We start from the raw sequence: 25492 nt of genomic DNA on the forward strand, positions 1-25492 counted from the left end.
CCGAGAGCTTCGCATCTCGCCACGCCCTGCTTCTATCCTATGCTATGCTCAGTGTCCAAGACGGCTGCCGCCTAATTCAGTTTTCCAACGCTTTGCTGAGATCCTGCTCTTTCCTCCGTGGTGAGTGCCTTGGTATTGTACAGCTCATCGATGGCGTGATCATCCCGGATATTTGCACTGATTCCTCTCTTCCTGTCGTCTCACTAGCTTTACCTGAGCCTACTTCTTTCGATGCACCCGTAGTTTTTGTTGCTTCTGTTGACGCTAGCCTCGCGCCACAACAGCACTTCCAACTTCTTCACTTACTGGAGAAGTATCGCTCTTCGTTCGATATTTCAAAAAGCCACCTCGGCCGCACGACTACCGTCACCCACGAGATTGATACCGGTACCCACAAGTCGCTACGCCAGCGCCCATACCGTGTCTCGGCAGCTGAACGACAGATTATTGAAGACCAAGTCGACGACATGCTTCAGCCGTCTAGTAGTCCGTGGGCCTCGCTTGCCGTCCTTGTCAAGAAAAAAAATGGCACTACACGGTTTTGCGTCGATTATCGGTGCCTTAACATCACACGCGAAGCAGTCTATCCATTGCCTCGAATTGATGACGCCATAGACTGTTTACAAGGAGCTGAATTCTTTTCGTCGTTAGACCTACGATCAGGATATTGGCAAGTACCTCTAGCGAATACCGCACGCGCCAAGACTGCTTTCGTAACACCTGATGGCCTATACGAATTTAACGTCATGCCCTTCGGACTTTGTAACGCGCCGGCCACTTTTGAGCGCATGATGGATTCGATACTCAATGGCCTAAAGTGGAAAACTTGTCTGTGCTATTTAGATGAGTAGTCTCCTCTTCTGATTTTGAGCGCCACCTTCTCCGTTTGGAGTGCGTGTTCAACTGCTCGACCCAAGCTGGGTTCCAACTTGACCTAAAAAAGTGTCGCTTTGGCGCTCGTGAACTCACGATTTTAGGCCACGTAGTTTCCAAAGATAGCGTACTTCCTGATACTTCAAAGCTTCGAGCCGTTGCTGAGTACCCGAAGCCCTCCACTATGAAGGAGCTCCGGAGCTTTATCGGCCTATGCTCTTATTTCCGACGTTTTGTCCGAAATTTCGCCACTATTATCGCTCCTCTGACGAACCTCTGCGCGGCGACAACGACCTGACCGGTTGGTCGAACGGCTGTGACATCGCCTTCACAACACTGCGCCGTTTCCTAATCTCTACTCCCATTTTACGGCACTTTGATCCAACTGCTCCGAGTGAAATTAATACCGATGACAGTGGCGTTGGCCTCGGCGCTGGTCTTGCGCAACGAAAACCCGGTTTCGAAGAATACGTCGTTGCCTACGCACCCAGAGCCACACCAGTGTGTCCGGGAGATATGGCGAAGCTTCGCCGGTATCACGGAGGTATTTTTGTTGCCACTGATTTTCTGTTGTGAGAGAGCGGGCGAGCTGACGGCATTCTTCTGCGTACGTGGCGGCATCGGATAGCGGGGAAGATTCGGAAACGTCAGGGCGGTAGGGAAAAAGTGTGTCCATAGTACAGGGTGGCTCGCGCCCGTAAAGGAGAAAGAATGGAGAGAATCCAGTAGTGGCCTGTGTCGCGGTGTTATATGCGTAAGTAACAAACGGTAGAACTTGGTCCCAATTGGAATGGTCGGTGTTCACGTACATAGCCAGCATGTCACCGAGAGTGCGGTTAAAACGTTCTGTCAGTCCATTCGTCTGAGGGTGGTACGAGGTAGCGGTGCGGTGTATGATGCGGCATTCTTTCAGGAGAGCCTCAAGAGCGTCTGATAAGAAAACGCGTCCGCGGTCACTGAGCAGTTCGCGAGGGGCACCATGGCGAAGAACCAGGTTTTTCAGAATAAAGACAGCCACGTCGCGTGTGGAAGCAGTGGGCAATGATGATGTCTCAGTGTAGCGGGTTAGATGATCCACTGCCACGATAATCCAGCGGTTGCCAGCTGAAGTTGTAGGAAGGGGACCGTATAGATCTATGCCGACACGATCAAACGGACGGGCAGGACAGGGCAACGGCTGCAACGAAGCAGAGGACTTGAGAGGAGTTTTTCGGCGTTGGCAAGACTGGCAGGAGCGGACAAAATGGCGGACAAAGCGGTACATTCCACGCCAGAAGAAGCGTAGACGCAAGCGCGTGTAGGTTTTCAACACTCCGCCGTGGGCGCACTGGGGATCAGTATGGAAAGCAGCACAAATTTCGGCGCGGAGATGACGGGGGATTACTAAAAGCCACTTCCTTCCGTCGTGAAGATAATTGCGGCGATAGAGCAGCCCGTCACGAATTGAAAAATGGTGAGCTTGGCGGGCAAGCGCCCGAGACAGACGACCTGGAGAGTGACTTGAAAGAAAGTCCAGAAGTGTAGATATCCACGGGTCGCGCCGCTGTTCCGTGGCCATGTCAATAGTGGCAAGCGAAGACAAATCGTAGGCGCAGATCTCATCAGGCAACGAAGAGGGAGGCAGCGGTGAGCGCGAAAGAGCGTCCGCGTCAGTATGCTTGAGGCCTGAGCGATATATGACACGAATGTCATACTCTTGGAGGCGAAGAGCCCAGCGAGCAAGGCGGCCGGACGGGTCCTTGAGGGACGCCAGCCAGCACAGAGCGTGATGATCAGTGACCACATAAAATGGTCGGCCATAGACATACGGACGGAATTTGCCGATGGCCCAAATAATGGCCAAGCATTCTCTTTCCGTAACAGAATAATTGGACTCTGCCTTGGTCAAGGTGCGGCTTGCGTACGCCACCACATAGTCTCGGATACCAGATTTGCGTTGGGTGAGAACGGCGCCTATCCCAATACCGCTAGCGTCAGTGTGAATCTCAGTTGGCGCATTCGGGTCGAAGTGGCGGAGGATGGGAGGCGAAACCAAAAGACGGCGTAAAGTGTTGAAGGCGTCATCACAAGCAGGTGTCCATGCGGAGAGGTCGGAGCTACCGGAGAGGAGCTGGATGAGAGGAGCAATAATAGAGGCGAAATTTAAGATGAAGCGGCGAAAGTAGGAGCATAGGCCAATGAAACTTCGTAGCTGCTTCAGTGATTTTGGGCGTGGGAATTCGGCAACTGCACGAAGTTTGGTGGGATCGGGAAGAATGCCATCCTTAGAAACGACATGACCTAGAATTGTTAGTCGGCGAGCAGCAAAGCGGCACTTCTTCAGATTCAGTTGGAGGCCGGCGGTAGCGAGACAAGTGAGAACGTCCTTCAGTCGGAGCAGGTGGGATTGAAAATCGGTAGAAAAGACTACGATATCATCGAGATAGCAAAGACAGGTTCGCCACTTGAATCCACGAAGCACAGTGTCCATGAGGCGTTCAAATGTGGCCGGGGCGTTGCAAAGCCCAAAGGGCATGACGTTGAATTCATATAATCCATCTGGTGTGATGAAGGCAGTTTTAGAGCGGTCAGCGTCAGCCATTGGCACCTGCCAGTAGCCAGATCGTAAATCCAACGAGGAGAAAAACTCGGCGCCCTGCAAGCAGTCTAGTGCGTCATCGATGCGTGGCAGAGGATAGACGTCCTTGCGCGTGATCTTGTTGAGCCGGCGGTAGTCGACACAAAACCGGAAGGAGCCATCTTTCTTAGGTACCAACACAACTGGAGACGCCCAGGGACTGTGGGATGGCCGAATGACACCCCGACGGAGCATGTCGTCCACATGATCAGCAATTACTTGGCGCTCCGAAGCCGACACGCGATAGGGGCGCTGGCGCAAAGGTGCAGTTTTACCGGTGTCGATGGTGTGCTCTACGACAGACGTGCGGCCCAAGTCAGTTTGAGGAAAGTCGAATGAAGAAGCGAAGTTCTGCAAGAGCGCGACAAGTTGATCACGTTGCGCAAGTGGAAGATCAGCATCAATAGCATGTTGGAAAACGTCGGAGGGCGTCGAAGCGGTCGCAACATCGCAAGAGCACAGACTAACGTCGAAGGAGGGGGTTGAGTCAGCAAGAGTGGTGATATGACTGGGATCAAGCTCTTCAAGACGTCCAATGCATTCGCCACGGAGCAGGACTGCTGGGCAAGAAAATGGGTTCGAGGCGTAAAGTGCACTCTTGCCGTCTTGAATTTCGAGAACAGCGAACGGAAAAAGGAGGCAGGGATGACGGGAGGTGGCTTCGGAAGGTGTAAAAATCGCAGTCAAAGGAGTTACCCACTCACAAGACAGTGGTACGAGGGCAGCAGAGAACGGAGGAATGTCGGTGTCATGGGCGACGAGAAGTTTTGCAGTGCGGGGAGGGGTATCACAGAAGGGGGCATCACAGAGGGGGGCGAAGGCAATTTGTGCACGAGCACAGTCAATAACGGCTTGATGAGTCGATAGAAAATCGTATCCGAGGATGATATCATGCGAGCAGTTCGGCAGAACAATAAACTCGATGGGGTACAAGACGTCTTGAATGAGCACACGGGCTGTGCAAGATGCGGAGGGGTGAATGTGCTGTGATGAGGCGGTGCGGAGCGAAAAGTCGGAAATCGGAGTGGTCACTTTGCGAATTCGACGGCAGAGCGCTTCACTGATGACGGAGACGGCTGCACCGGTATCGACGAGAGCGAGAACTGTGGCGCCTTCTACAGAAACTTTGATAACATTAGCGGGACGGCATGGAGGACTTGAGGAATTCGAAACAAGCGCAGTTCTTGCCCCCGGAACTGCGACTGTTAGTTTCCCTCAACGGTGCTGGTAGAACGTCGCAGCATTGGAGAAAGCGATCGGCGCCGAGGAGAATGTGATCGACGAGTGGTATAGGTTTGGCGATCTTGTGGGACAAATTGAGAACCGGGCGGAATCATTTGCGAGCGTGAGTCGGTATCGTACGGGTAAAATCGAATGTCAGGCTGTGAAGGTTGGAGGCGCTGGCGACAAAGGCGCGCAACATGGCCCGGCCGACCGCAGGCATAGCAAATCGGAAGGTTGTCCGTAGTACGCCAAGGTTTCATAGGATGTGGGCGGAACCTTGAGGGTGGGGCTTGAAACGAAGGCTCAGCATGCGGCGGTGAACGGTAGGCAGGGACCTGCACATAGGAGCCAGACGTGGGCGAAGGTGGTGGCCTAGCCGTTACTTGGGCATACGTGAGAGGTGCCGTCACAGGCGGCACCACGGGGTTGGACGGCAAGGCATCAGCGACGTGTTCTTGCACGACACGGCGTATAGCAGGGGCCAAAGATGGAGCCAGTTCAGGAACGAGGCGGCCCGAGTCTTGAAAATGGGGAAGGAGTGAGATTTGACGTGCGACCTCTTCACGAATAAAATCTTTGATCTTTTGATTCAGCGGGCTCCCTTCAGAAGTTGGCGAACCACCCAGGGCTAATGCGGATACGCCTTCGTCGCACACACTGGAGCGGCACCTAGAAGCGCGCCGCTTGCGGAGCTCGTCGTAGCTCTGGCAAAGCTTCACGAGTTCACTAACGCTGGTGGGATCTTTCGCTACCAGCATCTGGAAGGCGTCCTCAGAAATGCCCTCGAGGATGTAGCGGATTTTGTTTGCTTCCGCCATGGCCGGGTCGACTCGTTTGCAGAGATCAACGACGTCTTCTATGTAGCTGGTAAAGGTCTCATCAGCGCGCTGAACACGATCGTGTAAACGTTGTTCGGCACGAAGCTTACGCACTGCCGGGCGGCCGAACACTTCCGCGAAATTCTTTTTAAATGTCGACCAAGATGACAGGTCAGCCTCATGGTTGCGAAACCAGAGGTTCGCCACGTCCGTCAGATAGAATATGACGTTACTGAGCTTGTATGAGTCATCCCACTTGTTGTAGGTGCTTACTCTTTCATAGGATGACAGCCAGTCGTCGACATCTTGATCGGCCGTGCCGCTGAACAGGCAAGGGTCACGCTGGCGCACGACGCCAGCACACATGATCGTGGGTGGAACGGCCGGCAGCGTCGAAGTGTCTTGCATGGCGGTCGTAGAGGGTAGTGTACGGCTTCGCAGTTCCAGTTTGGGTGGGATCGTTTCCGGCACCTCCGCCAATTGCAATAGGGCGTTTATTGACGCTCAGATGGAGAGCTGTGAGAACAGGACCTTGCAACGGCGAGCCCAGCGTACTTCTTCTTCGTCTTCGTCGCACAACGCACAGGTGCATGTCGATGGCGATGACTATCACAGTACATTTTGAAAAATGGTGAGCTTGGCGGGCAAGCGCCCGAGACAGACGACCTGGAGAGTGACTTGAAAGAAAGTCCAGAAGTGTAGATATCCACGGGTCGCGCCGCTGTTCCGTGGCCATGTCCCGGCAAAACCCGGTTTCGAAGAATACGTCGTTGCCTACGCGAGCCGTTCGTTGACGAAAGCGGAATCGAATTACTCCGTCACAGAAAGAGAATGTCTAGCCATCATATATGCAATCTCCAAGTTTCACCCTTACGTGTACGGCCGCCCTTTCGACATCGTCACGGACACCATTCCTTCTGTTGGTTGTCCTCCTTGAAAGACCCTACAGGCCGGCTAGCCCGATGGGCCCTCCGTCTCCAAAAGTATCTTGTTCTCGAGTCGAGCCTGTAGTATCATGCGTACTCTTTACATGACAGCCACTGTCGCAATAATGTAACAACAGAATAGGTAAAACACGGGAATTACTGTCGCATGCAGCAGCATGTTTAGAAGCATGAATCCAGTTTAGGATAGTGGAGATAGGATTTTGACAAAAGATGTTACGGAAGCACAAGGTAGAAAATGGGTTTATTTCACACCAGTTAATTCTTGAAATTCGACACTTCAAATCGAGTATAACTCATAACAACATTCACAGTATTTATACAGCATTTATACAACACCACTTATCTAACTGCTCTTCATTTATACAATTAAAACCAATATCAATTGGGCTATTTACAAGCAGGGCATAATATTTATAGAATAAATGTGCATGCATATTTTTCACTCACCCCCCTCCCTCCTCTCACACACACACACACACACACACACACACACACACACACACACACACACACACACACACACACACACACACACACACACACACACACACACACACACACACACACACACACACACACACACACACACACACACACACACACACACACACACACACACACACACACACACACACACACACACACACACACACACACACACACACACACACACACACACACACACGCACACACACACACACACACACACACACACACGCATACACACACACATTTGGAAGAAATGCTTATATGACAATTCAGTAATGCGCCTCTAACATATCTACTCTCAAGAGGAATTTGAGAGATGTTGTTTTGTGTTGGTTTCTTTTGGCGCATAAGCAACTAAGGCTATCATGCGCCAAGAGCAAGGTTATTTTTTGTGTGTGAAACAAAGGGGGAAAACGCGTGTGTTCTAACTAGAGTCTGTTTAGAAGGTATTTATGAAATGTGCTTGTGCTGGCTCTTATGGCGCATACGCTGCTAATGCAATGATGTGGATAGCATGAGGTTTTAATTTGTTTACTGATGCACACTTCATTTATTCTATAGTTTGCATAAGACATTTGCTTCTTTTAGAAAACTGAAAACGCAAGATAAATCTACATGTCCATCTTCACCTAAAATCAGTTTTGAGTGAAAAGAAATGTGTTGTTTGTAAAATGGGGTAAAATATTTTTTCTTGGTGTTTCAAGACCTGTGCATGATAATAAGACGTGGTTAATAGTTAGTTGTTCTCCACATTTTTCGCATTGAGGTTTGTCTGTTTTTGTCAGCAGAAAATTGTGTGTCAGGTGTGTGTGTCCAATGCGGAGGCGTCATAGTATTACTTCTATGAAACGTTCCTGATGCCGGCACGACATCCAATCTCCCAAAATGGGCTTTACTAGGTTTAATTTGTTATCCACTCTACTATTGCAGGAGGACTGCCATTTGTCTTTTAGTTTGTGGTGTGCAAGTTTCATACAGTCTTGGTAAGGCATGTTTATACTCTTTATTGGCTTGTCACGGGCTTTAGCAGCACGTGTGTCTGCTCTCTCGTTGCCCTTAATGCCCATGTGACTCGGGACCCAACACAATTTTATGTTATATCCTCGAGCAATGGCTGTTGTTATACTGTGTATTATGTCTCCGAGTAAAGGAGCGGCTGCATTTCTTGGATTTAGAGCTGTGAGGACGGCTAGGGAGTCTGTGTAAATAATGCTGTTTGTGACATTCTCTTTCATTATTTTCTCTACGGCAACATAAATGGCGTGGGATTCAGCAGTGAAAATAGATGCGCAGTATTTAAGTCTTATTATTTCCTCGGAATCTCCTCGCACGACTGCACTTCCCGTGTACACAGCTGTTTTCGATCCATCGGTATAGAACTCTGTGAAGCTTCTGTATGTTTCCTGAAGATTAAGGAATTCCTGAATAATGTGCTCCTGTGGGGTTTTAGTCTTTGGAAACTTTGTGAGAGTGAGATCACAGATTGTGGGAAGACTGTACCATGGCGGTAGAGGGCTGCTGTTTTTAGCGATATCAGGTAATGTGTCCAGAATATGGAGTTCGCAACATATCTCTTCAAACCGCATTATCAATGGCCTCGTTGACTGAGGCCTATTTGTGAAAATGACTCTGGAGGGACAAGCTGTGACTATTGAATAGCACAAGTGTTTTATCTGTGACTTTATTCTGAGGACATATGCACATGTAAGTAAAGCTCGTCTATCTTGCAGTGAAGGTTCGTTAGTTTTAACATAGAGACTATGCACAGGAGACGTTCTGTATTCACCACAATCAAGGCGGAGGCCTAAGTTATGCACTGGATCTAATTTCTTTAAATATGATTGCCTAGGTGATCCATAAACTATGCTTCCATAGTCCAAGGAGGAGCGCACAACAGAGCGATATATATGCAAAAGGCATGCCCTATCAGATCCCCAATGTTTGCGTTAAAGGACTTTTAGGATGTTTAGGGATTTGGAGGCTTTCTTCTTTAGTGCTTGTATGTGAGGGAGAAAATTGAGTTTTTTGTCAAAAGTAATTCCCAAGAATTTATGGTTATTGTTTATGGGCAATTTGATTTAATTTAGGTGTAAGGTAGGATTGGGCTGTATGCCTCGTTTGAGCGAGAATATAACTGCCACTGTCTTCTGGCCCATTTTGTTAGCATATTTATTGTTAATTGGATCTGTCTCTCACATGTGGACATGTTGCATGATGTGTAGGCTATTTGAAGGTCGTCCACATGGAGTGTATACATTATGGAATTTGGTATTACTTTACTAATCGCATTCATTTTTACAACGAAAAGTGTGGTGCTTAAAATGCACCCTTGGGGCACACCATTCTCCTGCAGAAAGGTTCTTGATAAAGTGGTCCCAAGACGTACTTGAAACGACCGATGTGACAAAAAGTCACTAAAAACCTTTAGCATTCTGCCACATATGCCTAAATCTGCTAGATCGCGCAATATTCCATACCTCCAAGTTGTATCATATGCTTTCTCAAGGTCAAAGAAAACGGCAAGGCAATGCTGTCGGTGTATAAAAGCCTCTCTGGTAGTGTTTTCAAGACGCACGAGATGGTCAGTTGTTGAGCATCCTTTTTTAAAACCCCACTGATGAATGTTTAAAAGTTGATGAGATTCTAAAACAAAAGTTATTCTGATGTTTAAAACACTTTCAGATGATTTTGCTAAACAGCTGGTGAGAGCAATGGGCCTATAACTACCAGGAGATGTCGGCTCCTTTCCGAGTTTTAAAAATGGTACGACAACAGCTTTTTTCCACGCCTCTGGCAATTTTCCTAGGACCCATATTTTGTTAAAAAAATTTTAATAGTGCCTCTATGGCAGGTTCGAATAAGTGGGCGAGCATTTTGTAGTGAATTTGGTCAGGACCAGGTGCAGTTTGTTTACCGGCAGCTAGGACATTTTTTATTTCTTGTAGTGTAATTAAGCTATTATAGGGCTCTTTTTTACCACTACTTTTGGGAACTTTTTGTTTCTTTGCTGTGTTTTTGTGTTTTAGGAATGTTTGAGTGTAGTGTGCTGAACTGGAAACTTCAGAAAAGTATTCACCTAAAATGTCGGCCTGTTCTTGTATAGCTGTGTGTATTCCGGGAAGGGGAATGGTTAATGGAGAGTAGCTGCCATTTAGCTTTCTAGACTGTTCCCACATTTGTTTTGATGTTGTTGAGCTGTTTATAGAAGTTACATAGTTCTGCCAGGACGCTTTTTCGGCGCGGCGGCGGATGTACCGGGCTTTTGCTCTTGCTTTTTAAACTTGATGAAATTGTCCTGTGTTGGGTATCTGCGAAATATTCCCCATGCTTTGTTTTGTTCTTTTTTTGCTTGTTTACATTCTTTTGAATACCAGGTTTTGTGATTTTGTTTCAGCACTCCTGAGGACTGAGGAATTGCTATATGTGCTGCAGTAAGGATACAATTTGTGTAAGCATCATTTAGTTCACCTATATTATATTTATCTGGAGTAATTGTTTCTAGGCTGGCCTTCTTTCGGAACAGTGCTCAATCGGCTAAATGCAGCTTCCAGCGTCGCGGCTTGGATGGGATGATTTGTGGTGAAGATGTTAAGCTGATTAGTATAGGTAAGTGATCATTTCCGTATGGATTATCTAAAACGTCCCATTTAAAATCTGTAAAAACTGATGGTGAGCTGAGAGATAAATCAATACAGCTCATTTTTCTGAACTAGATGAACAGTAGGTTGGCTTCCCGGTGTTAAGTAGACAGATAATATTACATAGTATAGAATCCTTGATGATTTCGCCTCTCGTATCTGTTTTTCTACTGCCCCAAAGGATGGAATGTGCATTAAAATCTTCTACTATTAAAAATGGCTCTGGAAGCTGCTTTAAAAGATCTTCTAATTCATAACTACTAAATTTAAGGTGTGGTTCTAAGTATATGCAGCACACAGTTATAGTTTTAAAAGCCTGTAAGAGAACCGCTATAGCTTCAAACTTAGTTTTTAGTTTGTGTTCTTGAACTGCTACTCCATTTTTTACTATGATGGCAACGCCACCTGAGAGCCTGAGAGCTTGTTCTCGGTCGCGACGGAAGACTGTATAGTTTTTGAGTATGTTCTTATGTTTGGGACCTAAATTTGTCTCTTGCAAGTACAGGGCTAATGGTGAGTGAGTGGTCAATAAGCGTTGTATGTCATTCATATTAGTTAAACGCCCTCTGCAGTTCCATTGTAAAAAAGCCATTTTGTATTAAATGAGTAGAGAAAGCTTTGTTTTCAGGCCCTCTGATTCGGGGCCTTTCTCGTTTTTGTCGATCCAAGGAGCTGCGCCGTCCGTCTGACGTCTACGGCACAGGACTGTCTTGGCTTGTGTCCATCGCGTCTTCTGACACGCTGGACGCCCGTGCGGACCGCACAGGAGTGTTTGTATTTCCCCTCACCGCGTGGTGAGAGACCTTGAGGCTGGCTGACCTGGGGGTCTGTGCAGCCTGTTTTTCTGGTGGCGGCGCAGCGCTGGCCGCAGCCACCAAGGGCACGGATGGCCCTGCTCCCGGTTCACTGTGTGAAACCTGGGCAGGTGCCAGAGTCTGTTGTGGCTCAGTGCCCTGTTGTGCCACAACAGAATAGGCAGGTTGTTTTGGCTGAACAAGATTTCGTGCTTCCCGGAAAGTTACGTTTTCTTTGACCTTGATGGTAATGATTTCCTTTTCTTGTTTCCATATTGGGAATGTGCGTGAATAGGCAGGATGACTACCCTCACAGTTGGCACACAAATGTGGCTGAACCTCATATTTCTGGGAATCGTGTTCATGGGAAGCACATTTTGCACATCTCGGCTGGCCGCGGCAGGTCTGGCAGCCGTGACCATAGCGTTGGCACTTAAAACAGCGGCGAGGATTTGGAATATATTTCCTGAGTTGAAGTTTCACATAGCCTATTTCGACTGATTCGGGGAGGTTACTTTGTGCAAATGTCAGGACAAGGTGCTTGGTCGGAATCTCTTTGTCATGACGCCTCATTTTTATTCTATAAACATCTGTTACGTTTTGGTCTCTGAGGCGTTCTAGAAGTTCCTCTTCGGTTAGGGATCTGAGGTCATCGTCAGAGATAACTCTGCGGACAGTGTTCAGAGAACGGTGTGGACAGATAGTCACTGTGATTTCTCCAAAAGACTTTAATGTGGGCAGTTTTTCATGTTGATGATTATAGAAGATTTCCAACCGAAGGTCTCCGTTCGGAAGTTTCTTCACGTTGTAACCCTGACCTATTTCTTCTGTCAGTGTCTTGGTCACTATGAAAGGTGAGATTTGTCTAGCCGTTTTCTAGGCGTTGTCACTGTGTACTGTATGAAATCGTGGGAACCTGTTTGTGTTTTTCAGGAAGAATTTAGAGGTTTCGTCGATATGACCCCTTTTTCGGGATCGATCATGTGAGAGTAAAGAAGCCATAAAATAATGTTGATGTTCGGCCAGGGTGGCGGCCGCCCACCACCGAGCCCAACAAGGGGACGGGACAGGAGCTTCCGAGAAAGTCCAGCCCACGCCAGCCTTACACCCTGACTATAACCAAATATGGCGTAACAAAGGGTGGTTAGCCACACAAGGTTAACCCTTGCCGCCTGGAAAATGAAAAAACCAAGAAACGAGGAGGAAACAGGACAGTTGTAAGCAAGAGGACAGGAAAGCAAAAGATGGAGGGGAGGACAGGAAAAGGCGACTGCCGATTTCCCACGGTCGGGTCAGGCCGGAGGTGCCGTCTATGGGAAGCGTGGGCCAAAGTGGTGTGTTGCCTCCGCCGAGGGGCCTTAAAGGTCCAAACACTCGGCATCGGCTCAACCACCAGGATCCCCTTTTCCCCAGACACGACGATGCCACGCACGGCTAAACGTGGGTGCTCGGGGTCCGTGGTGTCGCACAAAACACACAAATATCTGCTTTAACAGGTGCCCCGCGGGGAATTTGAAAGAATATTACCATATCGTTTTCAAGTCCTTATATATTTACGGGGCACAATATTACGAGTGAATAAAGTGAAAAGCACATTTTTAGAAAGCTATTTATATTGTAAGGTAACGCGATGGTCGGACTTAGGGGATCAGGTTTTATCGCAGACCTGAAGCCTTGGTCCCACACTGCAGCTAACCACAGTCCGCGATGACGATGGGAACCTACAAGAGGGAGCAGGATGAAGATGAAACAGCACGTTCAGCCGTGTGGAAGATGAAGCGCCACGCAGTGCTCACACTATTTCGCCCGCGCAGTTGAAGCGGCCAGCCTGGCCGCCATTAGTCCACAGGATTGCGCCGAATAAAAGGCTTCGTGCGTGAAATGTGGACAACTTCAGTGCCACGGTCACGACTGTCCGGAGGAGGGTAAACAGGGGAGACGCGATAGTTGACCGGGGAGGTTTTTGCAAGAACTGTGTAAGGACCAATGTAACGGTGCTGGAACTTGTCACAAAGGCCAGGAGTGTGTAATGGGGTCCAAAGTAACAGCTAGTCGCCGGGACGGAACGAAACTTGGCGATGGGTTGCATCATAGTGGCACTTGCGGTCTTCGTGGCTAGCTTCCGTGTTGACGCGAGCAAGCCGGCGAGATTTAGCCACTCGGGAAAGGAACTGGTCATGAAGAGAGGATGAGGGACTGACATGTGTAGAAAGGAAAGAGGCATCAAGAAAGGTAGCGGGAGAACGGCCGTAAACGAGGAAAAACGGGGTGTAACCTGTGGTCCTCTGTACAGCCGCATTGTAGGCGAACGTAACAAAAGGAAGTATTGCGTCCCAGTTTCGGTGGTCCTTGTGGACGTACATAGACAACATGTCAGAAAGCGTGCGGTGGAACCACTCAGTCAACCCATTGGTCTGCGGGTGATAGCTAGAGGTGAATTTGTGATCTGTGGTTGAGGCCTCAAGAACTTCGGCTACAATCGTCGACAGAAATGTCCGACCACGATCGCTGAAAGGCACTTGAGGGGCCCCATGGCGCAGTACGAGCGATTCCCAAAAGAAGGCCGCGACCTCATGCGCTGAGCCATTAGGCAGGGCAGCGGTCTCAGCGTAGCGTTTTAGGTGGTCGACGGCAGTGACGATCCAGCGATTACCTCGTGCGGACAAGGGAAGTGGCCCGTATAAGTCTATGCCAACAACGGCGAAAGGAGTAGCAGGTCAAGGTAGCGGCTTTAGTAGGTCCGCAGGAGGAGAAGTCGGCCGTTTGCGGCGCTGGCATGGCAGACAAGAGGCGACGTATTTTGCCACGCTTGAGGCGAGGACTGGCCAGAAGAAACGGATTTTCACGCGGTGGTAAGTTTTATGAACTCCTAAGTGACCGGCTGTAGCGTCATCGTTGAAAGCCGCCAGGTTACGGGTGCGAAGCGCTCTGGGAATAACGGAGACCCAACGGGTGCCTTCAGAGCAATAAATATAACGGGAGAGCACGCCGTTGTCAAGTTTGAACTTTTGGAGTTGCCTGCGCATCCTAGCGGTAGGAGGATGAAAAGCAGCGGTGAGAAAATCGATTAGGGAAGGACAGTAGGGATCTGCTTTCTGGTGTGAAATAATGGCGTAGCGATCTGGAGCAGCGGCAGGAGTAGCACATGTGATGTTTGGAGCTCTGGACAACATTGGGACGTCGAGGGTGCACGCAGGAAGGCGCGAAGAAGCACTAGGTGGGGATTCTGGGAGCGGGAACCGGGAAAAAGCATCGGCACCTCGATGTTTGCGACCCGATTTGTATATGACATCAAAGTGGTATTCCTGCAAATGCAGAATCCAACGGCCAAGGCGTCCAGTCAAATTTTTGAGGGTAGATAACCAACACAGAGCGCGGTGATCGGTAACGATCGTGAAATGGCGGCCGTAGAGGTAGGTGCGGAATTTCTGAACGGCCCAAACGACGGCGAGGCACTCTCGCTCAGTGATGGTGTAGTTGCGTTCCGCTGGTGTTAGAGTTCGACTGGCAAACGCAATTACCTTTTCCCGAGAAGCGGTATCACGTTGCAGAAGTACGGCGCCAATACCGAGGCTGCTGGCATCGGTGTGGAGTATGGTAGCAGCAGTGTCATCAAAGTGAGCGAGAACAGGCTGGAGAAATATTCGGCGCCCTGAAGACAGTCGAGGAAGTCGTCAATTCGTGGCATAGGGTAAACATCTTTGCGAGTGACTTTTAGTGCGCGGTAATCAACGAAAAAACGCACGGAGCCATCCTTCTTTTGGCCAAGATGACCGGAAATGACCAGAGGCTAGCTGAGGGCCGAATAATGTCTCGTCGGAGCATATCATTCACATTATCGTCTATGATTTTACGTTCTGATAAGGGAACACGGTAAGGGCGGCGGCTAACAATAGAAGTGCCTTCTGTAATAATGCGGTGCTGTGCAGAAGAGGTTCAGCCCAAGGTTGGAGAAGTGACATCAAAGGAGGCTTGGTGTTTTCGAAGTAATTCCTGTGAAGCTTGGCGATGAGTCACAGGAAGGTCAGGATTGATGGTGTCAAAGAGAACACAGAGAGAAGCATCGGAAGAAGCTGCTGTCAGGAAGAGGGTGCGGTAAGGGTGGTGAGGGACACCGGGTGAATGTCCAGGGCACAAGGAAAACATATCCCTTTAGACAGCACGATGGGCTCTGGGGAGGTGTTCGAAGCACGGACAAACGCTGTGCCATGCTCAAACCGAACAAGACTTGGTGGTAGCGCGATTCACGGGTTAGATGGCGATCAGAAGGCACGATTAGCACATCTCCGTTATCAATGTCAGCTGAAGTAAGTGCGACAAGTTGTTCGCATCCAGGGGGAACACTGAGTCAGTAGCGGCAAGCAGGCGATGACGGGGCTCTGGAGGTTCAGAAGACGGGTCGCTCTCGTTCATGTAAATGACCCTGTCACGCACGAAATGCTGGCTGATGCGGCAGACAGAAAATCCCAGCCTAAAATAATTGGGTGCGCGCACGGTGACATCACGGCAAATTGTACATGGTGGCGGACACCGTCAACAAAAACTCGCACAGTACACTTAGCATAAGCCCGAATTATTGCACCATTAGCTCCACGGAGTTCATGTCCATCATAAGGCGTTTTCACTTTTCGCAAGCGGGAGCACAAGTCAGTGTGTGTCACAGAAACAGCGGCCACCGTGTCAACCAAAGCCTCAACAGATAATCGTTCAACCCAAACTAAAATAATATTCCAGGGTCGTTCCGGGGGATTTTTGGGATGACCGAAGAATGCAGTTTTCCCTCCTAAAACTGCAGTGGTCAGTTTTCCGATAGGCGGGGGGTGGTCAGAGAAGCTTGGCGGAGAGGCGAGGTTGAGCGGTGAAAAGGCGAAGGAGAATGGCGTCTTAAGGCCTGTAACCACCAGAAGGTGCGGGGCTTTCTGGCGGGGGTGATGAACGTCTGGGATAATCAGGAAATGAGCGGTGGTTAGAGCCGGAGAAGCGAAGAGAGTAGTCTACTTCAAATGAGTCGTAGCCGCGGCGTTCATTCTGGAGCCTGCGACGACAGAATCGGGAAATATGACCTCGGTACCCGCAGTAATAACAAACAGGGCGGGCTGGGCGCCAGGTGAGGTATTATGTCGGCGCCGCGGCATTTGGTGCCAATTCGGCGACATGAGCAGTGGTAGGCGCCGGTGGCGTAGGTGCTCCAACTGCAGGCGGCAAGGACGTGACCTGGGCGTACGTTGGCACCTGACAGATGGTAGGAGCGACCGGTGTTGGGGGGGGGGAAAGGTCATTGAGGCCAGCTCTTCTTTGACAATGCTACGCAGGCCGGCACTTGAAGGATGTGGCTCAGATCCAGGGCGGCACAAATTACCTTGAGCCGAGAGCTCTTCACGAATTAATCCGCGAATAAGCGCACGGAAGTCAGCGCCGGCAGTGAAACCAAATGAAGTGGGATCAGGCTGCAGGCGTATTGACTGTAGTTCGTCAAGGCGTTGACACGGTGATATGATGGCGTCGATCGTGGTAGGGTTCTGCACGGCCAGGGCGTTATAGGCGAGTGGCCCAATACCTTTAAGGACGTGCCGAACCCGCTCGGCCTCTGGCATGGTGTCATTTATGCGCGGACAAAGAGCAAGAACATCTTCTATGTAAGCGGTGTAGATCTCATTGGATCGCTGAAGCAGGGCTTCTAGCTTCTTCTTGACGGACTCCGTGCGAACAGTAGGAGCGCAGAAAATATGGCGTAACTTTTGTTTAAAGGTAGCCCAGTCCGGAATCGTCGATTCATGACTTAGGAACCACGCTTTGGCTACATCCCGGGCGGCACCAGCCATCGGCCCAATATTGGGGATTGACTAGGGATTACTGGCCCACAAGTGGCCCAATGGTGCCAATGAGCTACTAATAATGTGCAGCCGTGCTATAACATAATTATTATTGGCCCAGTGAACTTCACCCATATCCGTTATTGGCATTCAACCGGCTATACGCGGTCAAGAATGCCAGTGCATATTGAACAGCTTGTCATTATTGTATACACATTGAGACAACCTGGTCATTATTGGCCAAATAGCTACAATGGTTTGCCAATATCGTCCACATCATGGAATAACCTGGTATATCTTGTCCGGTAAATAACAACGGCTTCTCAATATTGAATTTAACTAGGCATACAGTGGTCAATAATCTGAAACCAACTTTGGCGGCTTCCTAATATTGTAATATCTTGGTTTCTACTAGTCGATATTGTCTAAAAAGCCTTGATGGCTGGCCAGCATTGCACATATCATGGCATAGGTTGGGCAATAATGTCCTGCCAATATGGCTGCCTCGTCAACATTGAATATATATTGCATGCTTTGGTCAATATTGTTCTGACAGTCATGCTGGCATGCCAACAATGTATACACATCGGCTGTTAGTGGTCAATATTGTTTGATGGACTGTGATGGCTAACCAGCATTGGACATATCATGGCATAGCATGGTTAATATTGTCCGGCCACTTTGGTTGTCTAGTTAACATTGACTATATCTTGGCATGCATTGGTCAATATTGCCCCACCAGCTTTGGTGGCATCCCAACATTGCATATATCTTGGTTTGTAGTGGTCAATATTGTGTAATGAGCTTTGATGGCTAGCCAGCATAGCGCATATAATAGCATAAGTTGGTTAATATTGTCCGGCCATTATGGTTGTCTTGTCAGCTATAGATAAATCTTTGCATATATAGTCAATAGTGAGCTGCCTGTCATGGCAGCCTGCCAACAATGTATACATATTGCATTATATTGTTCAATATTGTTCGATGGACTGTGATGGCTAGCCAGCATTGCATCCTAATGGCATAGGTTGGGCAATAATGTTCTGCCAATATGGATGGCTTGTCAACATCAAATATATCTTGACATAGTTTGGTCAATATTGCCTCATCAGATTTGGTGGCATTCCAATATTGTATATATCGTGGTTTCTAGTAGTCAATATTGTCTAATGAGCTTTGATGGCTGGTCACCATTGCACATTTCAGGCTGCGGCGGCGATAAAAAAAACAGTAGACATAGCTCTGACCGACACAGACATTTTTCAATGTGCATGTATCCCAATATAACTGATTTTGGACTAATTTCGTCCCAACTAAATTTTTCGCTGGCCCGGACATCAGTTTACGTTCAACTGTAGAAAATATTCATACGCCATACGTAATTTGGGCCGCCATATATATAATGTTTTTGGGATTAATGTACAGATTGCCTTAAAATTGTTTGACCGAGCTGACCGCACAAAATGCACACAAGCATCCATCACGGAAATTATAGAATATATTTTTCAGAATATAATTTCCGTGATTCACTAATTGCTGCAGATGACCTGCGATTATATTTGACAATTTTGGTAGAGTACTCTTTTATTTACGATTTTAGGCACGATTAATAGTTATGTAAAATTCTGCATATAATATCTTCGAGACAATTCCCTGCAGACTAGAGGGCCGGATGTCGATCACACGTGGACGTAGCTAGCACAGATAGTGTTCCAAACTTTAGCCAAGTGTTGAAAAATTCTGACAGCACGTGGAATCTACACTGCAGAAATTTGCGAAGGCGAGATTAATGCTGCTGTATACGGTGCATCATGTATCATTATCGCTATCAACTAAACGCAGCGTCATTACCATTGATACTGTCATCATTGTCATTATCACTAATTGCAGCGTCATTCTCGTTGCTATCATCACGGTATAGACATGGTGAATTACGTAAGGTGCTAGTTTCGCCATCCAGGGTTTAGCGCAGTTGGTTAAAGCGCTAGCTAGGCTAGGAGTACGATTCCCAGTGGAGACGATTTGTTTTTCTGATCTCGCCAAGCCAGGATGATTAAAAGTGATAGACACACCAGTGCACAGATCCTGAACACATCTCGACAACAACTCTCGAGCATGGCATTTCGTTCCATGGGCCTATATATACGCATACGAGTGCACAAGCATACGCAAACGCTCGAGCACACATGTGACAAGCAAACTTTTAATAGATGCGTGTCCGCGAAAAACCACCTGCGCAGTCAAGAAACGCAAGGTATACTCAAATGCAAAGAGCGCAACAGAACGTGTGAGTCGCTTGAACAAACACCAGTGCCTACGTTTGGATAGCAAACGCAGAAACGATTGAATATATCCGGTTAATCCACATCCTACACGTTTGTCTATGATTGGAAACATGCACGCGTAGCATAATTATTTCTGCCTTGTTTTACGCAATAGAGAGAAACCCTACATATGTTCAAGCGATAGCAGAGGTGGGAGAGATCGATCGCGCTAGCCAATCAAACGCTCACTGCATGATTCGCCATTACGCTAGCTGTTTCCAGCATTCAGCATCAGCACCGACTATACCACGCCTCAGTCCTAGCTGTTCTTATAGACAGATATGTTGGGCTGCTTTCAAGGCCTTCGAGTTCTATTATCTACTAAACACAAATTTGTACCTTATTCCTGTACTCCTTAGCGCTCTGCTGTGGGCTTCAGCAGTAGACAGATAAAGACTGCACGACTTCGGCCATCGGTGTAGCAGCGCATAAAATATTTCATCTCAAAGAAAAAATACAAGCAACATATATTCTACGCTATCTCTAGCTAATTCACTTGACAAGAAAAGAAATCTGAACTGTACTGGAATGGTTCGTATTCTAATGCGACGTAAATCGCACACTGCCGAAACGTTGTGTGCATGTGGAAGATAATAAAAAAAATCAACAGCACTACATGTGGCAAGGCAAGCCAAAAAAATAAAAATTTAAAACAATTACCTACAGCGAAATGAATGCGCGCTCATGTGTCGCCAGCATATATGGTAACAAAATTGAAATTGCATTCTATGGAAGTTATTTTTGTTCGAAAGCTGCAATACATGCCTCATAATGATGCATTTGACTGCAGCGTTTGACAGCGTTCTCCTAAGCACTGATCAGAAACTATTCTTCAGGCATTCTATTCCTTATTACCGAACCATATAATCACCGCACCGAAGGCGTTTCCCTCCAGAGAACTAAACAATTCTATACCATCGTGTCAACTAGATATATATGAATTGCCATTAGCTATTAAAAGTAGTGCGAGTGCGTTATTTAAGCAGTTTTGGGGCATTTTTAGAGAACATCACTGTCGAAGAATCTAACACATGATTGAGAATTAAGTTTCCTCTGAAATATTCTGCCGCTTTCACAAGCACAGCTTCCGGAGGCTGAAAGATGATTTTATCGCGCAAGCTTCTGAGGACTACACCTTGTCCCAAGTTCGTAGATATAGTTTCAATGTTGACCCTTGCTTTCTTTCTATTCTTTCTTTACTGCCAATTTAGTTCTTCAGATCTTAGCTCGTCGAGTATTTTGTATTTCTTGCTGCTTTATATGCCCACGCTTAGTCTATGCGGATTTACTCTTGCTCTAAACGTCGACCTGATTTGAAAAAAAATGAAACTAAATAACAAGGGAATTTTAACCTTGAAGTACCCGTAGTTATGGTCGTTTTCGCTTTTCTTTTCCTTAATAGGAATACAGCAAGTATACGGGCTGCTGCATCGCTCAGTTGCGCGTGATGACGTTTCAAGAGCACTCCGTCATGAACCTGTGTGCCATCTTTAGTAAAAAATTATGTCCATTTGTTCGAACCGAGAATGCTTCCGTGAAAACTGAAGATTGCTTTACGTACGTGATTATTACTGAAACACATAGGTAATACGCATTTCGAATTAAAAAAAAAAAATGTAGCGAAATTATCACGCCACTGAAAACATTACCGAGCCAGCAACTGAGGCGACCAAAGAGCTCCGAACGCACTTCTCGTTGTTTTAGCCAAGCCGAGGGCAAAACTCTGTGCATTCCTCCTCAAATGCTTGGCGCAAAGAACATATGGTTTCCATTCTCTCGTCCTTTTGTCGCCTCTCCGCCCGAGGGCCTTGACTAAAGCAATTTTCCAAATTGCTTTCAACTTCACGTCTTGTAGCATTTTCTCCCCGTGAAGCAGTCATCGCGGAAGGACAGCGACCTTCACTGCCCTTTCTTTCCTCCCGGCTGGGCATGCGTTGCTCACAATGCCCCCCCGTCTACTCCCACGCACTCTTCCCTTCCTTCCCGCCAACTTCTTCTTCTAGGATCTGTGGGATATACTTGGGGGGCGGGGGGGATACCGGACGCGGGTTATGCCGGCCTAATGTCGCGGCGGCACTCTTGGCGTCCGGGGGAAGGGGAGATGGGACATGGGGAGGGGTGGGGGGGAGCCAACTTTCGTGGCTGGCAGCCTTCTGTGTTCGGGCGGTCCCACGGGACGCTTTCATTTCTCTCACCGCCTTTCGAGCTTTATGCCTCCTCTTTCGACAGATCTCAAGCAAAAAAAGAGAGAGAAAACACAACGACCCTTCTGCCCCCTTCCAACCGTGCCTCGAAACTCGATACAAGTGGTTGATTCAGAGGCATCCGGCCGGCCACACAATCCCCACCCGCTCGAGCTGCTCGAGCTCCCGCAGCTTTGGACAGCAGAACCGAAAACCCAAGCCTTGTGAAAGTTCCAATTCGTTTAAATGACCATGCCTGAAAGAGGATATCTGTGAGTATCACCAGCATTTTAAGTTGTTTGTTCATAACTGAACTGAGCTTTCTGAGATTATTTCTTGCTTTGTCTTGTTGTAAGATTGCTACTTTTTCTTACCAGGTGTAATAAAGCATCAGATCGCTGGGATGTACTTTGCCTGGCAATATGCATTTTGGTTTGTTGCAACTGAGGTCTACGAACCTGCGCTAGCCTTACGGTAAGATACCTTTTTTTTGCATGATTTGGTGCTGCATGTTGTCAGCCTTGATCATCATGTCAATAACTGATTTGCTTGCAAGAACGGAAAGCCATTTATTTGGACTGCACCATGCTAGTCAATTCTTAACTGTATTTTCAGCGCACTATTTTGTATTCATAAACTCAGGTCACAAAGACAAAATATACAGCGCAGAGGTGGCCAATTGGTATTGCAAAAGAAAAATGTGGCCCTGCAAAACATGATGCGTGTTTTGTGTGGTTTTCAGGTTACAACTTCATCGCGCGTGTTGTGTGTCTGAAGAGATCAATTTCCTTTACATACTATATTCAAAACTCATGGTTAAGTTGAGCATTCTGGAACATGATTTTTAGTGGCGAGCGAATATTTAATACTGTAATTTGCCGTTATAAATGAGCGTTTGGAATGGTCTAAACCACTTTTAGCTTATTCACGTGTTTGATCTTTCTCCTGCGCTAATCCCGAGTAGTAGAAGTGTCATAAAATAGCCAGCAGGGGCAGTTTTACTATCACTTGTAGAAAACTAAAAGCGTCCGGAAAGAAGATCTGCCGAAACATTTATTCTTAATGCTAAATTAAATTTTTGCAAAAATGATAAAAAAAAATTTCGTTCAAAAATGTACTTATCCACAATTATTGATCGTTATATCGCGCAGAAAAAATTGGCTTGCCTGCAACATGACACTTTATCTTCTACGTGCAAGAGCTTCTACTCTCCGCGCGAAGAGCTCTATGAAAAAAATATTCTGAAAAGGGGATTCTGATTTATAGTTGCTACCATAGTTCTTATACCTTACCACATGTACAAACTTGTTTCCACAACAAACGTGATGCTAAGCTACGGATTTCTTTATTTTTTAAATTTGAGTATATCATACAAACCCCAAAACATCTGTGTAGTACGTTGTTTTGGCTGCAGCTTTGACAAATTTTAAAATGTTCTGTTTGCAGTAATGACGCGGTGTACACTAAATTTAGCAGCCGCGCTCGGAGTGCGACTGCCATTTTTTGCGTCTCTTTTTTCTTTGTAGTCTCTTTTAGTTCTTGCTGCAATCTGCCCTAACGAAAACTATTCAAAGGAAAGCTATTGATCTGAAGCATGCAGTTATGACAACGTCTTTCTTCTACAGGTGTTCGATCACAAAGGCACTACAAGTAGAAGGGGGCAAGCACTGACTACAGTTTAACGAATAGATAACGGAATGATTTGTTTTATGTTTTCAGCGTCAACAACACATTCACATGGAAAGCCGTGCACTGCCAGATGTCGAAACCAATGTAACCAAGTTAATATGGCCGGCCTCACCGAGTATGCCGCTTATTTCAACCCAAGTAAACCAGACAAGAAAGTTGCCTGATGGCCAACAGGTGGTGCTTTATTTTGCATTTTTACTCCACGGTCTAGCTGTACTTCCACTTTCCAAAAGTTTTCTCTCTTAATGGGATTTATGAATGTTGCTTTTATTTCCAGGTGCCATCTGCGAAAGGAAATGCATTGTTATGCACGCTGCTCAAGTCGATATCTTTAAAGGCTGCTGGGAGCTGCTGCCCCCTACAACCGACCACAAAAGAAGCTGCGATGAACTCAGCGCCTTCCTCCAACCTGGGACCTGAGAACACCTTGCCAAGTGACGCAAAAACAGGAGGAGCACTGAAGTCTAAGAGTTCTGCCTAAATATTTCTATGCACTGTAACCCATGCACACCTAATAACTCACCATGCAATGAACCTTTCAGCTGTATTATTTTTTTGTGCATGGATATTCTCAGCATGCTTATTTCAATAAAAAGCTACATGAAAAATATCAGCACTGCATACGCATGGGATGGCTTTGTAGTTGGCTATTAGCCATAGCACGAAATAGCTACTAGCCGTAGTACTGATTATTGAAACATTCAGCACTATAATGTGCCGGATTGCCAACTGCTGTGGCTGGATGCCAATAATGCAAAACCACTGGGCAAGATTGGATTGGAAATATTGATTAGCCGATAAATCTGGCTGGATGCCAATTGTAAATATCCGGTGAATAAGCATGGAAACAAGATATTGGATGGCCAGTGAGCTTGGCGGGATAGCCGTGATACAACAACCAGTGAGTGAGCTTGGGTGGATGATATTGAGTAGCCATTGAATGCCAATAAACAAGGTAGTATAGCAATACAGGTTTTGATAGGAGAGCCAATCAAATTGGTTGGCATATATCTTGGCTCTTTGTGCGCCCCAATCAGACGCCAATATTGACCAATATTGGGACCAATGTATCCCTATATTGGACCAGTGGCGGTCCATTGATGGCGTGCTGCTTGGGATCCGTCAAATAAAAGGACACATAATTAGTTTAAGAGAATCGTCCCAGCGGTTGAAAGCACAGACCCGGTCGTAGCTGTCGAGCCAATCATCTGCGTCGTCGCCGCGGAGACCGGCGAACATCTGTGGGTAGCGATGATGGTTACTGACAGTCGTAGTGGCAAGGGGAGCTGGGGTCGAGTTGGTAGAAGCCAGAACAGCGGAGTGGCCCTCTTGGGTCATGACTATGGTGGTCGGGGTCAAACGGCGGCCAGAACGGAGCTCCAGTGGATGCAGGTAACGAAGCAACGGGGAAATCAAGGCTCACCTCCACCACGTGTAAGGTAACGCGAAGGTCGGACTTGGGAGATCAGGTTTTATCGGACCTGAAGACTTGGTCGCACCCTGCAGCGAACCACACTCCGTGATGACAATGGGAATCTACAAGAGGGAGCAGGATGAAGATGAAGCAGCATGTTCAGCCATGTGGAAGTGAAGCGCCACACAGTGCTCACAATATTACCAATTATATGAAAATTGCTCACAGCAATGTCTGGTAAATATGGCAGATGCGGATAACACTCAAGCTTCACGTCTATTATCTTCAGGGCAAAGAATTTTGCAGGTCAGAGAGAGTGAGTAGACTTTAATTGTTTAACGGAATAGTGTGGCTGGTTTCCTCAGTGCAGGATACCATTGGCCTGGAGTATCATTCGCCACGGACAGTGGTAATGGTCCTTCATGATATGTGCTTCTACAAGATTGTAGGTTTTTTTTGTTCCAAAAGAGGGAGCATAGTCTTCCCTGCTGATATCTGGGCTCGGAAAATTTCTCGTTAGACATCACACATTTGGCAAGCTCTTGAATTTGACACAGCCTTCACCACACTGCACCAGGACCATCTTTCTGTGATGCATTTAGATTATTTTCCCAACTTTCACTATTCAGAATCCAAATCACCGAACGTTATTCCTATGTGGGCGATGGG

The sequence above is a fragment of the Amblyomma maculatum genome, chromosome 6 (genome assembly GCF_055883805.1).
Source record: "Amblyomma maculatum isolate TAMU_Amacu chromosome 6, ASM5588380v1, whole genome shotgun sequence".
In the NCBI taxonomy this organism is placed as follows: domain Eukaryota; kingdom Metazoa; phylum Arthropoda; class Arachnida; order Ixodida; family Ixodidae; genus Amblyomma; species Amblyomma maculatum.